Source organism: Callospermophilus lateralis, chromosome 1 (assembly GCF_048772815.1).
Source record: "Callospermophilus lateralis isolate mCalLat2 chromosome 1, mCalLat2.hap1, whole genome shotgun sequence".
Taxonomy (NCBI): domain Eukaryota; kingdom Metazoa; phylum Chordata; class Mammalia; order Rodentia; family Sciuridae; genus Callospermophilus; species Callospermophilus lateralis.
In genome coordinates, this window is record NC_135305.1 from 95,460,439 (window position 1) to 95,481,458 (window position 21,020).

At 37.1% G+C, this 21,020-nt stretch overlaps 1 protein-coding gene across 3 annotated transcripts in view; it reads left to right on the top strand.

Annotated features, from left to right (window-relative positions):
• Positions 1-21,020, top strand: part of Sugct (succinyl-CoA:glutarate-CoA transferase) — a 694,998-nt gene that overhangs the window by 30,293 nt on the left and 643,685 nt on the right. The gene's annotated exons all lie outside the window — the stretch shown is intronic.

Genomic DNA, 21,020 nt, shown 5'->3' on the forward strand with positions numbered 1-21,020 from the left:
AATTTTGATTTAAATATCAGAGCAAAAGTGTTTTAAAACTATCTTGTATGACAATCTGTTATTTTCCTATAAACTACATCTAAGAAGTTAAGTTGGCTTTTTTAGTAAATATAATGTGCTTTATATTTCCTTGTATATTGTGTATAATTACAGTCCTAGCTACTATCTACTGAGTTTTTTTTGCATCAGATTCTGAACTTGGGCACTTATATTATCTCTGCCAAACCTCAGTTTGCTTTGTAAATGAAGCATTAGATCCCCATTTTCATAGAATGGCATTGAGTCTCATAGGGTCTAAGTGGTGCTCCAAAGTTTAAGTGGTGCTCCAAAGATTACATAGCTAATGCTAAATTAAATTATATTTGGCTTAAAGTTGCCTCAGTATATAGAAAACTTAAAATCTAATTTAGTATGTAAACCAACTAAAAACTAATTAAAGAGTATGTTCTTATAACAAATAATGAAATCTCAGACAATTTCAGTTGCAAACTTCAGCAAATCACAAGCTGCCAATTGATCAGACCATGTCCATATGAAGCAAATGTCGGACTATAACCAATCACGTTGTTTTGGAATATCAGTTCATTTTTTGTTTCTAAATACTGCCTGCCCACTTGCTGGGCAGTGGGTGGAGCACTCTGAATCTCTCCTGATTCTGAGAGCTGTTTAAATAATAAATCATGTTATTCTCAAATAAATTTTTCTAAATTTAATTTATCTAACAATTTTTCTTTTAACATTAGTAAGGGGAAAAACTGACATTTGAACTCAAGTAATATCATTGGAAAGCCTAAGCTTTTTATAGATTTTATTCAGATAGCCATTATGTCCAGACCTGACTCATCATCTTTCATAGAGGGGAAGGATGAAATAACAGTTAAAAGTACTATCTTTAAGTGAGTTTCTAATGCTGTCTTGCTAGCTATATGAGTTCAGAAAGGTTATTTAACCTCTTTGTGCCTCAATTTCCTCATCAATTAACTGGGAATAATATATTTTTTTAAATGTATGCTTTTTTTTAAAGAGAGAGAGAGAGAATTTTTAATATTTATTTTTTAGTTCTTGGCGGACACAACATCTTTGTTTGTATGTGGTGCTGAGGATCGAACCCGGGCCGCACGCATGCCAGGCGAGCGTTCTACCGCTTGAGCCACATCCCCAGTCCCTGGGAATAATATTATTAGCTTTTTTTTCTAGAGTTGTTGTTAGAATTGAGTTTTTAATGTGCAAAATGTGTAGAAAAGAGTGCCTGCCACATAGTCAACGCTAATTAAGCAATATCTATTATTTCCTTATGCACATGAAGTTGGTTTCATTATGTGAAATTAAACTTGTTTGCTGTCTTTAAGTTTTATAATCTACTCTAATGGATGTACATATTTGATTAGAAAACCAAGTCTGAAATCTTAAATTTTAAAAAAATATTTGTTACCAAATAACTTTAACCTCATACATCTGCTGCTGCTTTCTTTACTTATCTGGGAGTTTGAAAAATCATTTCTTTTAATTTTTTAAGATTAGAATCAATGATGATCTCTTTTGGTTCTGCAGGATCAATCCCACAAATTTGGAATATTTTTTTTTTGTTTACTAGATATATTTTGAACCCAAAGCTTAAAAATTGTCCTGAGATCATACCACCCTGCTTTCCCATATCTTTTCTACAACATCACTTAGATTTATCTTTCTTTTTTCTTTAAGTTTATAACCCAGTTTGATTTTTAAAATTGCTCTCCATCATTGTTGGCCTGCTTTATTTTCTTACTGTAGCTACCATCACCTTGGACCTAGCTCTCATTGTCTGCATTCTCAGTCCTTTCTCTTCTAATTCCTCATCCTCCTTGTCCTTGTCTTCATCTTCCTCCTCCTCCTCCTCTTCCTTTTTCTCCTCCTCCTCCTCCTCTTCTTTCCCTTCCTCCCTTTCCTATTTGTTTTCCTCTTCTCTTCTTCTTCTTATATCATCTAGGCCATTGTTCTTTTCTCAATAATACTTCTTCTGGTCTTCTTTTTTTTTGGTATTTGTAGATGGACAGCATACCTTTATTTTATTTGTGTATTTTTTTCTGTGTTTCTGAGGATCAAACCCAGTGCCTCCCATATGGAAGGTAAGCGCTTTGCCACTGAGCTACAGCCCCAATCCTTCTTCTGGTCTTTGTTGCTTATTTAGTTTAGTTTCAGTGTTCAAAGTCCTGTTTTTTTGCTTCCACATCAGAACATTATTTTATCTCATCCTGAGTAGTCAAGATTTCAGATTTAATTGAACAAATATATTTTCATTAGGGTTTCTCAGTGGGACAGTGTTAGATAGAATGTGTAACTTTGCTACACATTATGTACAGATGAATATTTTAGGCCAACATGTATAATTCTGACCTAAATAATTGAGTTGCTGGTACTTCCTTCCCATATTATTTGGATCATGCCAGTGTGCTCTATGAGATTGTAATAATTTAAAATTCAGTTTCATTGTGGGCTTTATTTCTCTTCAAGTCTGATGGATGAAGTAAGTACATTTTAACTAACATTAAATTTAAATAGATCATCCGGGACATTTTATTTTTTGGTGATTGTGCTGGGGATTGAACCCATGGCCTTATGCATCTTAGGCCAGCACTCTAGCAGCTGAGCTATATCCCAGCCTAGGAACATTTTTTATGTTAATTGCTTTTAGCATAAGTTATATTTATATAACTTACATATAATTTAGCCTAAAGGGAGAATTATTTTTGCCTACTCTTTTATATTCTTTCTGGCAAGGATTTCTCTTTTGGCCATAAGAGTAGCAACAACAACCTGTACATTCAGATCTTAGTGGCTACGATTGCTCATATAATGAGTCTAGTTTATAGAAATGGTCCCAAAGCATTATGCAAAACAGTTAGCTGGATAACCAAGAGTTTCAAAAGTATAACTTCTTTGTCAATGAGGCCAATCAAAACCAGGCTTTGTTAAAAGCAAAATTTTGCTTAGAAAATCTACATGGAGCCTGGTATTTCCATAGCAATATGATTTGATCACTTTTGAACATATGCCATCTTATATTTTAAATAATTTGGTATATTAATTAGTTGACAGACTATCCCTTTTATGGGCATATATTATGGTCAGGAGAGCATATAATGTAAGACCATATAAAAACTGTGAGTTTTGTTTTCTGCCAGTATTTTATTATGAAAATTTAAACCATAAAGTTGAAGGAATAGCAAACCCTTTACTTAGATAAAGCAATGTTAGCATTTTGCTATGTATGCTTACACATGTACAACATGTAGACTGTGTGTGTGTGTGTGTGTGTGTGTGTTTGAACTATTTGAAAGTAAACAGAAGATGTGAGATTTTGCCTTTAAATTCCTTCAGTATACTTCTGTAATTAAAGATATCCTTTGATATAATATTTTAAACTTACTTTATGATTTCCTCATATGTGTGGTTAAACTTTTATTTTTGCTTACCCTGTTCCTAAATTATATCTATAGACAAAACTCAGATTAGATACTGTATATTTCACATTGATTTCACCTATTCTGTGACTGAAAGGAAGATCATTTTATTCCTTTCTTAAGTAAATAAATAAATATGGTAGTTTTTCTAATTCATACAAAGTTATTCTTGCCTTTTATTATGGGAAAAATTCTATAATAGATTTTCAGGTGATTTGTGAGCACTCAGATAAGGAAGAGATGATATACAGTAATATTGAAAAACAGTCTTTTTTACTCCTCTTTTTATTTTCTAGTAGATCCTGGTTTATCTCTTCAAAGAACCAACTCTTTGTTGCATTGATACTTTTACTTATTTTTAATTACAAAATTTCACTAATTTTGATGCAGATCTTAATTTTTCCTGTCTCCTACTAATTCTGGAATTCATTTATTCTTCATTTTCTTTAAAAAATTTTTTTTGTAGTTATAGATGGACAGCATGTCTTTATTTTGTTCTATTTTTATGTGGTGCTGAGAATTGAACCCAGTTCCTCACACATTTGAGGCAAGCACTCTGCCATTGAGCTATAACTGCAGCCCATTATTCTTCCTTTTCTAAGATCTTGAGGTGTAGTATTCGATTATTTATTTTGGATCTTTCTTTTTTATTTTTTTAATATAGTCACTCAATGCTATAAACTTTCCTCTTAGAACTGCCTTCATACTGCCCCAGAGTTATTGTATGTTGTGTCTCTGTTCTCATATTCTTCTAAGAATTTTTTTGATTTCACCCCTGATTGTTTTTATGACCCACTTCTCATTTAAAAGTATATTATTTGATATACAGGTATTAATATGATTTCTGTTTTTATCTTGTTATTGATTTGTAATTTCATTCTATTATGATGTGATGAGAGGCAAGGAATTTATGTATTTTTTTCCATGTGTGAAGACTTGCTATGTGTCCTAAAATAAGATGTTTTTTAGAAAAGGTTCTCTGTGTAGCTAAAAAAGTGAATTCAGTTGTTGACAGATGAAATAGTCTATAGATGTCTGTTATGTTCATTTGATTAATAATATTTTTTAGTTCTGAAGGATCTTTATTTATGTCTGCATGATCTATCTATTGGTGAAAGACATATATTAAAATCACCTTTTATGATTGTGTTTTGGTCTTGTTGGTTCTTTATATCGAGAAGGTTTTGTTTTATGTATGTAGATGCACTAATATTTGGGGCATAAGTATTTACAATTATTGTATCTTTTTGTTGGATGATTCCCTTAACCAGTATTAAAGCGACCTTCTTTGTCTATTTGGGTCAATTTTGACTTAAAATCTACTTTGTTAGATGTCAGAATAGCTGTTCCTGCTTACTTTTGGTCTCTATTTGCATGACATTTATTTTTCCATCTTTTCATATTTAGCTTGTGAATGTCTTTGCCTGTAAGGCGAGTCTCTTGTAAACAACATATGGTTAGGTCTTACGTTTTTTACTCGATTCTGCAAATCTATGTCTTTTGATTGCAGAGTTTAGATCATTTATATTCAGTGCTATTATAGGGAGATGATTTTTATTTCCTTTATCTTGATTTATTTCTATTGCTTGATTCTTCTTCAATTGACTATTCTTCTTATGAGATTCATCCATTTGCTTTCTAAGATATTTATTTTTCATTTCTTCTGTGTGAAATATTTCATTGAATATATATAAATTTATTTTAAAATTTGTTCTAATTAGTTATATGTGATAGTAGAATGCATTTTGACACATTGTATACAAATGGAGAAAAACTTCTCATTTTTCTGGCTACAATAATGCAGAGCCACACTGTTAGTATAATTATACATATATATAGGGTAATAATGTCCGTCTCATTACACCATCCTTCCCATCCCCATACCTCCTCCCGCCTCCTTACTTCCCTTTGCACAATCTAAAGCTTCTTCATTCTTCCCTAACTGCACCCACCTGCCATTCTGGATCAGCATTTGCTTATCAGAGAAAACATTCGACCTTTTGTTTTTTATAGTTGGCTTATTTAGCATGATATTCTCCAGATCCATCCATTTACCTGCAAATGCCATAGTTTTATTCTTCTTTAAGGCTGCTAATAATCCATTGTGTATATGTACCACATTTTCTTTATCCATTCATCTATTGAGGGGCATCTAGGTTGGTTACATAGTTTAGCTATTATGCTAGCTTAGTGGTTATGAATATTTTTGTTTCTATCTTAAATTCTGAAGAATAGTTTTGTTGGATATAGCAGTATTTATTGGTGCCCATTATCTCTTAGGGATTGGTATATATTATTCCAAGCCCTCTGGCTTTTAGGGTCTGGTATTAGAAATTAGTAGAAATCCTAATTAGTTTACCTCTAAATGTGATCTAGTGTTTTTATCTTGCAATTTTAAAAAATTATGTCCTTGTTCTGTATCAAGAAGATTTTTTATCTGTTTCTTGAACAGGATTTTTTTGTGTGTGGGGGACACAGACACTGAGCCACATCCTCAGTCCTATTTTGTAATTTTTCTAGAGACAGGGTCTCACTGAGTTGCTTAGCTCCTCACTTAGTTCCTGAGTCTGGCTTTGAACTTGCAATCCTTCTGCCTCAGCCTCCTGATCCACCAGGATTACAGGTGTGTGCCACCGGGCCTGACGAAGAGGATAATTTTTAACTTGGCTGTTTGAGGTTCTAAATGACTCTTTTTTTTATTGGTTGTTCAAAACATTACAAAGCTCATGACATATCATCTTTCATACATTTGATTCAAGTGAGATGTGAACTCCCATTTTTACCCCAAATACAAATTGCAGAATCACATCAGTTACACATTCACATTTTGTATTTTCCTCTCACTCCTAAGATTTGGAAAATTTCCTGATATTATTTTATTGAAAAGGTTGTACATTTCTTTTAGTTTTTGTTTTGGTACCTTCTTCTATGCCAATAATTCTTAAATTTGGTCTTCTAATATTATTCCAAATTTTTTGATTATTCTGATGATCTCTTTACATGTTTTTTTTATTGTTGACTTTATTTTCAAGTTTATATACTTTGTCTTTGAAGCCTGAAAAATATGTATTCTATGTGGTCTAGTCTATTGGTGATCTTTCAATTAAATTTTTAACTTGATTTATTGAGTCATTTTCAGTTTTGATGCTTTCTCAGAATCTCTGTCTCTTTATTGAAATGGCGTGTATGTTTTATTCCTTACATCTTTTTTTAGTTCATTGAGCATTTTAAGTGTGAACTTTCTAAATTCTTTATCCAACATTTCCTCCACTGTGGTGTCAATGGGATCGGTTGTTGAAGTGTTGTGGGTTGTTTGGGGTGGTAGTTTCCTTACTTTTTTGTATTGTTTGTATGTTTACCCATCTGCTGGAATGTTTATATTTTCTACTTTTGTGCAAGGAACTATTTAATGAGTTTCCTTAATTGCCCAGGCTGGGCAAATATCCAAGTATTCATATCCCATTCAATGTGTGTCCTCTGTTATGCCTAGTATCAGTACCACTTTGAGAGAAGATACTAAACCCTATTAGTTACAATAACATTAGAGCAAAGCCATGTAATACTAAGCCTCACAGGGGAAAAACTTATTGAAAATGTTCTTCACAGCTTCTCTAATCTAATATGAAATTGTAGTAATGTTCTGAATATGTTGAGAAATTAGTTATTAAAGATAGTAAAATTATTACACTATATAGGGGATGAAAAGTGGACAAGAAGAAAAATTGGCAAAGAAAAAAAAGAAAGAAAAAGAAAAGATACAAATAAAAGCAAAAGAAGAAAAAAGTAGGGTGGGTATTTGAGGCAGAAGAAGGTAGTGCAAGAGAGAAAAGAATGACTAAAAGAAGGAACTGTAAAATTGAGGCAGGAAAGCAAAGATAAAATAATTACTAATAAATAATTACTAATAAAAAGAAATAGAGCAATCAATTGGGTCAAGGGCTGCAAAATCAAATAATAAGGGGATATTTATCATTGCAATATGAAAAGTAATATCTGTAAGATCAAAACTATTAGAGCTATTTATGATATTTTATGCCAAAGAGTGGAGATTTCTTATGGAATCTTCTTGATTTGGATTTCATCAGGATTTGTAACCTTTAGAAGACACCCACCACTCCTCAGCTTTACCTCTAATTTTCCCTGGGTGTGGAGATAGGATTCACACTGGCTGACCTCTGATACAATTCTGGAAGGTCTCCTTTGATCTTTGATGTGTCCAGGTTCCTACTAGCTTTCTGGTGGGCTAGAGAACATGGCTTCTAATTGTCTGTAATTTAGCAGAGAGTTATTCCCTGTTAGTGAATGCAGTTTGATGTGTCCCCCTAAAGTAAAGCTTCATGTATCTAGCACTATCAAATTAAGTGTGGGCTTCCCTGTGTATATTTTGGGGTGTGTGTGAAGTGTGGTGATATTAGGTAGAGTTATTGTAGTCTGGTTGTTGTGGTGCTGGGTGCCCTATGGTGGTCTGAAGTGCATAGATCATAGGTCACAGGTTGGTGGGCTTGCATCTGGTGGCTGGTTTCTGTGTGACACTGCTCTGTTAAGCCCCTTTGAGGGCTGTACTGCCTTTGTGTATGTGTTGAGGTTCTCCACTGGCCTCTTGGGGTTATCCTCAGGAAACGCCTTTTGTGATTTTGTGTGTCTGAGTTAAAATTGAGTTAACTGCTGACTCTGGTTCTCACAGCTATGGATCCTCCTAGAGATGATAGGACACAGGAGCTGCTTTCCTGGTTTCTGTGGTTTTCTTACCAGCAGTGTTGTTAGTCAGCCCAGGAGCCCAAGTGTTATTGGAGGGTGCTGTGTCCACTAGTTGTTACTGTTGGGTGTGGGGACACAGTGTGCAGGGCTTAGGGCTCTTGTTGACTGCTATGGGATGCTGAATGTCCATTCCCTTCTTCATGGCCTTCTTTATAGCAGCAAAGAGCTTGGTGGTTATCTGCTACTATAGATCCTGTGATTGCAGACTCTCTGTGGTGATCTGTGGCACAGAAGCTCCTACCATGACTGATGTAGATTACTAGGGTACCATCCCTGTGACTGGGGTAGAGTATTAGTTGACCCACCTGCATCTGAGTTCTTTTGGCTTGTGGTTGTAAGTTGCTGAGCACTTGCTCCTCTGGGGCTTCCATGTGAGCAGTCTGTGGCTCAGAAGCCTTCACCCTGGCTGCAGCAGATTGCCCAGGATACTGTCTCTGTGACTGGGGTAGGGTGTCAGTTGGCCCACCTTTGCCTGAGCTCCTACTGCTGTGGCTGGTTGCTGTGAATCATGGAGTGCTTGCTCCCCTGCTCCCCACTGGTGGAGTGTCTATGTAATGGTGCTGGCTAAGCACTTGGTGGCTTTTGGGAATTGTGGAGCCTGTGATTGCAGGCTCTATGGGCTCTCTGTGTTACAGAAACTTCTACCCTGGCTGCCACAAATTACTGGGGTTTTACCTGTCACTGAGATTGTGTCAGTTGGCCTGTCTTTGCCTGAGCTCCTGTGGAGACTGGGAGTGCTGGGTTAGGGTTAACATTCTCCTGGAGTGATTTGCTCTCAGGTCAGCTCCACCCCACTCCCCTTGTCCTTGGTGAGGAGGAGTGGATTTCAGTAGCCTTCAGCTAGCAGCAATCCCTCTACAAGTGCTTTCTACATGGCTTACTGAGACAACCCACTTCAGAGTCATTCCCTATAGTTTTATTTTTTACTATATGTAGATGGGAAAAAGCTGTATTGATTTAATTTCCTCTAGGGAGGCTGGTTATATATAAAATGACTTTCCTGCCTGGCAGTTTTCAGCCCACAATGTGGGTGCAACAGTGTGATCTTCTTCACTATCTTTGCTGCTTCTGTCACCTTTCACCTTGATCTGCTTTTCATTCAACTGTTCTTAAGGAAGTAAGCTCATGGGCTTTTTCTGTCCTTATTTCTCTCTGTTACCCCCATCTTTATCAGGATTCAGGTTCAAGGACTTCTGTCCTTATTTTATGCTCCAGTAACTGTATTCCAACTCTGTCCTGTTAGGAAGAACTTGATATAGATAACACCATTTTGAAACATTTCCTCCATCTTACAATAAGAATCACCTCATGGCTACTCTGACTCAACCTGACCTAAACCACAGACAATATTCTCATCATGCAAGGAAACCCCAACATTCTGTCATCATAAGAAAGGAAATTGTTATCTGGGACTGAACTCCTGACTAACACCTGGTTCCTTAAGAAGGTGACACCACAAAGATCCTTCCCTGACAACCCCCTATCAATGGCCTAGCCTCACATTCCATCACCCCTCTCCCCTATATCTACCCCAGGATATAAGAGGAATACTGAGTCTCGTTTTCTACTGGATGCCCTTTAGGAGGTTTGTCCTGAATAAACCTGTGTAGTATATCGTTGAGCTGCCTCTCCTCTCTATTTTCTTCATTCAATTCTTTCCTTATACTTCCATGTCTCAAACTGTCCAATATTGAGTTTTAGAGTGTTAACTCTGTCACCCACCTCTCTGATTAGCTGTTCTTTTTCTTTTGCTATTTAGTTTCTGAAATGTGGAGGAGTTGAGGCTTGCTGCCTAGATCTGCTCTGCCATTTTCTGAGTCCAAAATTCCCAGTGACATTCTTCACAGAAATGCTCATAAAGAGCTCAGAGGGTCTCCACGTTAACCACAGAATTGTTAATTCAAAACAGCATGTTGTATATCTGCTGCGCCTCTCCCCTGACTCAGGCAATGGCAAGGCCCTACTGAGGTGGATGGCGCAAGGCGTCCATCCTCTGGAGGAGCGCAGTATGTTTCTGGGAATGGGCTAATTTGTTTTTGTATTCCTTTAATAAGTATAGTTGTGACTTCTCATATGACCATTAAGTATGAAGGAAAAAACATGACTTTCCCAATTAATACAACTACTTCTAAAGAATGGATCTGTTTGCTCTAAATGCAATGATTCAGCTGTGGAGTGTAAATTGTTAATGTCTAATGAAAAACTCCCTGTATTCCTGTCAAGGAAGTTTTTGAGAAATTAAATTAAAGTCTAGAGAAGAAAAATTAATGTTAAGAAGACAGATTAGTGCTTAGTACTGGGCAACTTGTTCTTGTTCCTGTGCACAATGGTTTGTGCTCTTACTCTTGTTTGATTAAAATTAATAACAAGTCAACTACTTGCCATAACCATGGCACCGGTTCCAGTCAGTAAGTCAAGAAAGAATAGTCAAGGTATAGGCCAATAGTTTGGGACATTTGTAATTATTATTAAAAGTTAACTAAGCAGAAACAGCTCAAAGCAAAACACGAACTGAAAGTACAAATGTTTGCTTATGCACAAGCCAAGTTACATTCTTCTATTCTGATTGTAGCTAGGTAATATTTTGTTTCTTTGAATAATGATTCCTGTTTTGTAACCACAAAGTACTGTGAGCCTGCCAAAATGAAAAGTATATATGATCAAGTTCACAAGTAAAGATTGGGATCAACACCTGCACTTTGGTGTCTGTGTTGTTTCTCCACCCCTCTTTCGCTGACTCCTCACCATCCGTTCGTCTCCTGAGACCCCCTGTTGGAGCTGGTCTCCGACATATATCTTTCACATATCAATGAAGACTAGATATCAGTATTCCAACTGCTTGTGATCTTTCATCACCTAATAACTTGATAATCTTAGAATCTGTCAGCAACTGGCTGGTTTTCATCACACTTTTTTTTTGTCCTCTACATTTTCTAGTCTGTACCATCTCACACTAATTTTTTTGGTACTGGGGATTTAATCCAGGGGTGTTTAACCACTGAGCCACACCCCCAGCCCTTTTTAGTTTTTGATTTGAGACAGTGTTTTGCTCAGTTGCTTAGGGCCTTGCTATTGCTGAGGTTGGCTTTGAACTTGCAATTTGCCTGCCTCAGCCTCCTGAGCCACTAGGATTACAGGTGTTTGCACCATGCCCCACTGTTTATATACTTTTGAACCAGCTTCATGGTGCTATTGTAGTAAAGTCCTGAGGTGAAAACAACAAAGGTATGTTCTCAAAGACTCAACCTTTCAGAGCTGGGTGCCAGGACACACCTATAATCCCAGCCACTTGGGAGGCTGAAATAGGAGGATCACAATTTTGAGTTCAGTCTGAACAATTTAGTAAGAACCTGTCTCAAAATAAAAGTACCCTTGTTCATTCCCTATTACCACATCCTTCTGCCCCTGGCAAAAGACTGAATCTCTTGAGAGGCCAGGAGGACACCATGAATGACTTTTCTAAGACTATAAGAAACATATAAGATGTTGAATGGGGGTTATTATGGTTTGGATATGAGGTGTCCCCCAGAAACTCATGTGTGAGACAATGCAAGAAGGTTTGGAGGAGAAATGATTGGGTTATAGCCTTAACATAATCAATGGATTAATCAATCCTTGATGGGATTAACTGCGTGGTAACTGGAGGCAGGTGGGTAGTGGCTTGAGGAAGTGGTTCATTGAGGGTATGGCTATGGGGTATATATTTTGTATATGGAGAGTGGAGTCTCTTTCTGATCATCATGTGAGCTATTTCCCTTAGCCACACTCTTCTGGCATAGTATTCTGCCTCACCTGGAGCCCTGGGGAATGGAGCCAGCCTTCTATAGACTAAGACTTCTAAAACCATGAGCCCTCAAATAAACTTTTCCTCCTCTATAGTTGTTCTGGTTGGGTTCATTTAGTTACAGTAGTGAAAAAATCAACTAAAACAGGGGTATATATCCTAAAAAAAAAAAAGAGAAGGAGAGAGAATACTTTAGATTACTGACACTCTCTAAATATTACTATCTCATAAGTCCCTAGTACATATTTATTTCAATAAATATTTTTCAGTTGAAGAAAATAATTTTTGTCATATCCTCTTTTCCAGGGATATTTGAGCAATAAATATCATAACGCATACATATTGCATTCTGTGGTGATCATAAACACTGCTGGGCAAATTTATCAGTAGCAATCTATAGCTTCCAAATTCAACTTTTCTATGTTTTTCTTAAATATTACAGAGCCAGACTGTATGGTACTCTGAGCAGTCCTCCTCCTCCGCTTCCTTTTCCTCATTGTGTTCTTTTTCTCATCCTTCCCCACCTTTGTCTTCTTTGTGCTGGGGATTGAACTCAGTGTTAACTGAGCATAGCTCTTAGTTTTTATTTTTATTTTTTTTATTACCTGAGTAATGCCTGTTCATGGGTATTATTAGTCAGTTTCTGTAACTATAAGTAACTGAGCTAATAAACTTATAAAGGGAGAAGGTTGTTTTGGGAGAGTGTTGTTTTGCTTCAGTTTTAGAGGTATCAGTCCATGTTAAGTTGGCTCCATTGTTTTGAGTAAGATAGAGCATCATAGTAATAGTGCATGGCAGAAAAAAACCGCTTACCTCATGGCTGGAAAGCAAAAAAAAAAAAAAAAAAATGAAGAAGAGGGAATGGGGTCTCACTATATTTTTAAATGTCATGCCTCTAGTGACCAAAAGACCTCCCACTAGGCCTTACTTCTTAAAGGTTCTACCACCTGCCATTAGCACCTCCTTGGACACCAAACCTCCATACATGGGCCTTTGGGGGACATTTAAAATCCAGACTATAGCAATGGGTAAAAAGATTAATATTTTCATATATCATATTCAACTCTATCTTATGCTTTTTTATACTTATTTCCCCCCCAAAAATATGAGAAAATATCATATGTGCTCTTTATATATAATCTACTTTTTTTTGTTAGCATGTTCTAAGTACTTTCTAATATAACTAATTATTGGCAAAAAGCATGTAATCTGCTTTATTCAGATTTAACATATTGTGGATAATTTGCTATTAGCATAACTTTACACTTTTGTCTCACTGGATACTTTATGTAAATTAAGATATGGCTTATAATTATATAGAAATTTAAAAATAGATACTGCATATGGTTCAAAATTTTTTATTGTGGCAAAATATATGTAACATAAAAATTTTCATTTTAATAATTTTAAGTATTCAATTTATTGGCATTAATTAAATTTGCAGTATTATACCATTACTCATCTCTCAAATGTTTTTATTACCACTTTAAACAGAAACTTTGTATTCATTAGGCAGTAACTCTTTATTTCCTTTCCCCCTTAACCCCTGGTAATCTCTAATCTACTTTCTGTCCCTATGAATTTGCCTGTTTTATACATTTTAATATGGGTGGGATCACACAATATTTGTTCTTTTCTGTCTGAATTTCACTTAGCATACTGATTTCAAGGTTTATTCATGTTGTAGCATGTATCAGAACTTCATTTCTGTTGGCTATTTTGAAAAATGCTGCTGTGAACATTTGCATACAAGTTTTCAAGTCTTTGTTTTCAATTCTTTTGAATATGTTTCTAAGAATGGCATTGCCAGGTTATATAATAGTTCTATGTTTAACTTTTTAGGGGATCCTCCACAGGGTTTTAAAAATAAAAATAAGTTATTTAATGCCATTTGCATAAATAAGGTACTATATCTGTACCATGAGAACTACACAACAGAGAGGTGACGAGCAAGAAAGTCTAGATGTATTTGTTACAGTTTGTTTTCTTTAGTGCCTATAGGAGTGCTTTGTAAATAGCGTGGTTCAGAAAAATCTGTGGAATAAATTAAGGTATAACTGATTTTTAAATTTAATACTAACACTTCCTCTCTGATCCCTGAAGCAATGCTCTGTAGAATTATTAACAATAAATAAATGCAGCTGGGTGCAGTGGTGCATGCCTGTAATCCTCATGGCTCAGGAGGCTGAGGCAGGAAGATCATGAGTTCAAAGCCAGCCTCAGCAAAAGCCAGGTGCTAAGCAACTCAGTGAGACCCTATCTGTAAATAAAATATAAAATAGGCTTGAGGCTGTGGGCTGAGTGGTAGAGTTTAATCCCTAGCACCCCCCCTCCCCCACAAAATGCATCTATTGTACCTCACCTTGGGGTATGGCTACATGTTGAGAACCAGCTTAGTTTTTAATTAGCATCTGAAATTTGGAAAGAATGCCTTTATGACTCGAGATTTGAATCAAATTTTCTATGTTTGCTATTGTTTGGATATAGTTTGAGCATGTCCCCAAGGGTTCTTGTGATGGAAGTCTGGTCCTCAGTGTGACAATGTTGGGAGGTGGTGGAAATTTTAAGACACAAAGCCTAGTGGAGGTGCTGCCCTCAGATGGGATTAAGTTTGTTCTCTTGGGATCCTGGTTGTTTTCACTCAAGTGAGGTGTTATAAAAGAGTAAGCCTGACTCCTTCCCTGCTCTCTAGCTTCCCACTTCACCATGATGTCTATTGCATGTATTTTGCCATTGTGATGCTCTTTGACATGAGGTCTTCACCAGAGCTGAGTTGATACTGGCACTAGGCCCTTGAACTTAACATGTGAAGAAAATAACTTGTGTGTGTGTTTGTGGTGGTGTCCAAACCCAAGGCCTTGCACATGTGAGGCAAGCTCTCTATCATTGACCTATACTACCAACCCTAAACCACTTTGTTTTTTCTTTTGGTACTGGGGATTGTATCCAGAGATGATTTGCCATTGAGCTTCATCCCCAACTCTTCTTATTTCTTTTAATTTTGAGACACTAAGTTGTTTAGAGCTTTGCTAAGTTGTTGAGACTGGCCTCAAACTTGTGATCTTTCTGCCTTGGCCTCCCAAGTCACTGGGATTATAGGCATGCACCGCTGTGCCTGGCTAAAATGCTTTTCTTTATACAGTACATAGCCTCAGGTATAGCTACAGAAAATTGATTAACATGTTCTCTCTCTCTCTCTCTCTCTCTCTCTCTTCCTTATTCTTCTCTTCATTCTCCTTTCTCTTCCCCTCCCTCCCTCCCTCTCCTCCTCCTCCTCCTGTTCTTCCTTCTCCTGCTCCTCCTCCTTCTTTTTCTTCTTCTCCCCACCACTTCTTATTCAGCTGTGGATTGAACCTAGGGCCTTATTCTATTCTTAATGTTTTTGTCATTCCTCTCCTGAGAGGTAATTACCTGGGTTTCTAGGGCCTCTGTTTCAAGAGCTCTGGAGAATGAAAGCTTTTTTCCTTGAGATAGCACCTAAGATTTTCTCAGCCTCTTAATTTGTTAAACAAATCATTTCTATCTATAATCTCCAAGCTTAGTTACACATTGACAATTTATTATTTTATTATTTACATGTTTACATTCAAAGTTTATATTAATTCAACCTATACTATCTAAAGTAGAGGTTGGCAAAGTCTGTGAGCCAAATTGGGCTTGCTTTTGTACACCCACGGATGTTACTTTTTTTTTTTTTTTTTTTTTGACGGTGCTGGGGATTGAACCCAGGGTCTTGAGCATATGAGGTAAATACTCTACCAACTGAGCTATATCCCCAGCACCCTGGATGTTATATTTTTAAAGATTGTTAAAGAAAAACAGAAGGGAGAATAGAGGGAGGGGAAGAGGAGTGAGGAGGAGGAGGTGGAAAGGGAAAGGGGAGGTACAGAGAACAAAATTGATCAAGTTATATTTTTATATTATGTGCGTGCACAAATATGCAACAATGTGTTCTATTACTATATATAATTATAATGCATCAATATAAAAATTACAAAAGATTGTTAAATAAAAATAAAGAAGAATGTGTGATAGAGAATGTGTGTGGATTGAAAAGCCTAAAATGTTCACTACTTGACCCTTGATAAGTTTGCTGACTATTGATCTGGAGTCTTATTATGTTAATTTGTATGTATGTGAATATATTTAAATCTATGTGAATGTGGGAATAACAATTTTTATTTATTTATGTATTTGCAGTGCTGGGGCTTTAACTCAGGGCCTTGTTTATGCTAGGCAATTGCTGTTAAACAAGTTGAGCCTATCCCTAGTCCAAAAAAATAAATTGTGTTGAATAGTTATTAGGCTCCTGGATATATTCTAGAATGATTATAATCAATGTCTCTGAGTGATCTACTACAATTTTTGTCATGATTTTAAATAAAAAAATTTTTTAAAAGATATGCAGTCACATTTGAGATTTTGAAAATAAAATTAAGATTAATGTTTGCAATGGTTGATTGTCCTCTAAATCTATTTGCTGTTGTCTAGTAATCAAAATCTAGGTTCTGTTTCTGACAGTTGCTGGTTCACTGGGCTGTAAAACAAAACAAAACAATGGTTCAAAAAGACATTTAAAACTTTGGAAAGAAAGCATCTGAAAAGTGTGAAGACATTTCAGAATCACATGTAAACTAAGTGCATGTGATGAGGTATATTATAATGAGGTATATTGTAATGAGGTATATTACATAAAAGGAGTGGAGAGTAGTGAAGATACTATATTTCGTTATTTTTGGTAAAGGTTTCAAAACGTGTTTTCCTAAACTTTATATATGCATATTCTATTATATACCTATACTTCTTTTTATATTTTCAATTAGTTATTTTTAGTTATATATAACATTAGGATTTGTTTTGACATAACTATAAAAGCATAGAATATAATTTGCTCTAACTCAGCCTTACTTTCTCTTTCCCTTCCCTGCTCCCTCTCCAATTTCCTTCCCTATACTCTACTGATATTTTAAAAAATATTTATTTTTTAGTTTTAGGTAGACACAATATCTTTATTTTACTTTTGAATGGTGCTGAGGATCAATCTCAGTGCCTCATGCATGCTAGGTGAGTGCTCTACCACTGGAGCCACAACTCTAGCCCTATAAATTTTTTTTCTAAATTAGTGCCTTGTGGATATACATAAAGGTGAGATTTGCTGTGGTATATTCTTATGTGTACATAGGAATGTTAAGTCAGGTTCATTCCTCTGTTCTCTTATCCAGCACCCCCAGCATCTGAATGCTCTTTTTCTATTATACTGATTTCTCTTCTATTTTGATGAAATCCCCTCCCCCTCTTATTTTGGAGTAACTTCAGTATATCAGAGAAAACATTTGATCTTTGACTTAGTGTGTCTGGATGATTTCACTTAGCATGATGGTCTCCAGTTTTATCCATTTCTCCGCATTTTCTGCTTTTCATAGTAGTGGCACTAATTTGCAGTCTCATCAACAATGTATGACTGTACCTTTTCTCTCTCATCCCTACCAACATTTATTATTATTTGTATTTTTTTTATGCTGAGAATTTAACTCAGGGGTACTGTACCACTGAGCTACATGTCTAGTCCTTTTTATTTTTTATTTTCAGACAGGGTCTCACTAATTTGCTTAGGGTCTTACTAAATTGCTGTGGCTGGCCTGGAACTTGTTATCCTCTTGTCTCAGCCCCCTAAGCTGCTGGGATTACGGGTGTTGAGAGCCAGAGCCGAAGGGGCCTCAGCAAACTTTCAGACTGCCAGCTGATGATTGGCTCACAGCGGCCCCAGCAACATCTAGCTGATTGGCTCCTCTGCAGTGATGCTCGTTGGGCTGTTTCCCTGCCCTTTCAGACTGCTAGCTGATGATTGGCTCACAGCAGCCCCAGCAACATCTAGCTGATTGGCTCCTCTGCGGTGATGCTCATTGGGCTGTTTCCCTGCCCTTTCAGGCCACAGAGCTGCTCATTGGGGGACTTTTTTGGCTCCGCCCATGTGACCCAGCCAATCGGCCTCAAGAACAGGAGGATTGTGGGAGGTGGAGAGGCCGGTGGTGGGGGGTGTGGCTTGTGGGAAGCCAGTGGTGGCAGTTGGGCTCTGAGGGTTTTTCCTGAGGAGCTGTTTTGTTTGGCATGTGTGATTCTAAAAATAAAGTTAGTTTCTTTTGACAAGTGGCTCCTGAATTGTGCCCAGTCAGACTGTGGCATTTGGTGGCTCGTGCGGAGAGCGACTGAGGGTAAGTGATAAGGTAAACTGCTCGCCCCTGAGGGCAGGGTGAGAGGATGGGTAGCCATTTTAAGATTCCTCTTTTGTTTTGCTTCACTTTTGTTTTAAGTTGCCTGTCCCTGGAGATGAGTGAGACGGAAGAAAAATCGCTCACATCTGAGGAAAAACTATTTGCGTCTGAGGAACAGATAGGGAGAAAGGCTATAATGAATTTTTGTTGTTCCATTTTTATTTCATTCTATCTCGGTTTTGTTTGGTGTTATCTTGTTGGGTTGTATTATAATAGAAATATGGGATCAGAAATTAGTAAAAAACAAACCGAAAGAGTGTTAAGTAAATTGTTAGAGGAAGGAGGCATCCCAGTAAAATCAAGAGCAGTCAGGGCATACGTTGATACAATACAAAAATGTAGCCCATGGCTTTTTAAGGAGGAGTTGTTAAATATATCACAATGGAACCATCATGGTGAAGATTTAAAAAGAATAGAAAAGAAAAGCCCAGGGACTCTGCCAGTTGGTACATTGCCATTGTGGACGTTCGTATCTGGTTTGCTTAGTCCAAAGCCTTCAGTTCAGACAATGGTAGAGAAAGGAGAAGACATATTGATTCAAGTAAAAGAGAAGGTCTCTCAAGTTAGTCAGACAGAGGAAAAGATTCAAGTAAAAGAGAAGGTCTCTCAAGTTAGTCAGACAGAGGAAAAGATTCAAGTAAAAGAGAAGGTCTCTCAAACTAGTCAGACAGAGGAAGAAAGTTTAGAGCAGAAAAAGCCATCAGGGGAAAAGTCACAACAGGAGACTGCTACTAACACCTTTCTATCACCAGAGGATGTAAATGTCCAACTAACAAGGCCACCTCCATATGCTGGGAGGCCCCCAACCCCTGCAGTTGATAGTTGGGATCCTGAGACAGGATCTCAAGTATTAACATGCCCTGTATTTGAGGTAGGAGGGCAGCGAATTTACCATGCTTTAAATTTCAAAACAGTGAAGCAGCTAAAAGAGGCTGTAACAACCTATGGTCCTCAAGCACCTTTCACTGTAAGCTTGGTCGAATCCATTAACAACTTGAACATGACGCCAGCAGATTGGGCTAATATGTGTAAAGCTGTGCTAAATGGAGTTCAATACCTGTTATGGAAGGTTGCCAATGAGGAATTTTGCAAGGAGACGGCTAGGCAAAATGCAGCAGCTGGTTATCCTCAGAGAAATCTAGATATGTTGTTAGGAAAGGGACCTTATGAGGATCAGCAGCAACAAATTGCATATGATCCTGGCGTATATGCACAAATTGCTGTAGAGGCGATTAGGGCATGGAAGACTTTACAAGGACATGGAGGTTTACAAGGTCAATTATCTAAGATAATACAAGGAGCTAATGAATCTTACGCTGAATTTGTAGATAGGCTTATTCAAACAGCTACCAGAGTTTTTGGGAATACAGAACAAGCAATGCCATTAATAAAACAACTGGCTTATGACCAAGCGAATTGTTGGTGCAGAGATATCATTAGACCATGGAAACATGAAGATTTCAACACATATATTAAATTATGTAGAGATATTAATGAACAAGAGCAAGTCGTGGCAGCTGCAGTAAAACAGGCTTTAGATGCCAGAGACATTAATGAACAAGGGCAAATTGTGGCAGCTGCAGTAAAACAGGCTTTAGATGCCAGGCCAAGAACATGCAATTGTGAACAAACAGGACATTTTAAAAGGAATTGCCCCATAGGAGGAGGGTTTAACAAAACTAGGTATCAAAGGAGTAGAATACCGGGTATTTGCCCACGATGCCGTAGAGGGAGACATTGGGCTAATGAATGCCGTTCTCATACCACCATAGAGGGTACTCCATTATCAAAAAACGAACAAGGACCAAGTGTTTATCCATGATATTGTGGAGAAAGGCATTGGGCTCCATTGCTAAAAAATGGACAGGGGGGCCCAATGCTCCGGGGCCCAAAACCACAAATATACAGAGCACTAGAGGAACCCAGCAACCCCATCAGGGTGGTGCCCAGGACACATTGTCCATCAGATCCCTCATCAGACAAACCAGAGGGAGCGCAGGGTTGGACATCTGCGCCTCCGCCAGAGCAGTACTAACTCCAGAGATGGGAGTTCAAATCATTCCCACAGGGGTGAAAGGACCTCTTCCCAAAGGAACAGTAGGCTTATTATTGGGACGCAGCTCTTCTACTCTAAAAGGACTTATGATAAGTTTTAATTTTTATTTCACCTTCATAATTGGGATCAATTGGGGTAATTGATCCCAATTATGAAGGTGAAATAAAAATTATAGCCAGTTCTCCAAAGGGTATATCAGTAATTTCACCAGAAGATAGAATAGCACAGTTACGAATAATACCCAGCCTACATGATAAATTTTCCAGTCGTACTGTAGAAAGAGGTTCCAAGGGATTAGGCTCCATAGGTGTAGATTGGGCTATGCTTTCTTTAAATTTAGATTCTCGCCCCATGCTAAAACTAAATATTCAAGGACATGAATTTAATGGGCTACTGTATACAGGTGCTGACCTTAGCATCATCTCTCGTCAAGAATGGTAAAAACATTGGCCATTACAACAAACCACTCAAACGCTTCGAGGCCTAGGAGTGGCAACTTATCCCCATATAAGTGCAATGGTATTAGATTGGAAGGATCCTGAAGGATGTGAAGGAACTATACAGCCGTATTTATTGGATCATCTTCCCATAAATTTATGGGGACTAGATGTCCTAGATCAATTAGGTTTGACATTAACAAATAACATCAACCAAAATACACCCACTATTATGACTAGACAAGGTTTTAGGAAAGGAAAAAGATTAGAAAA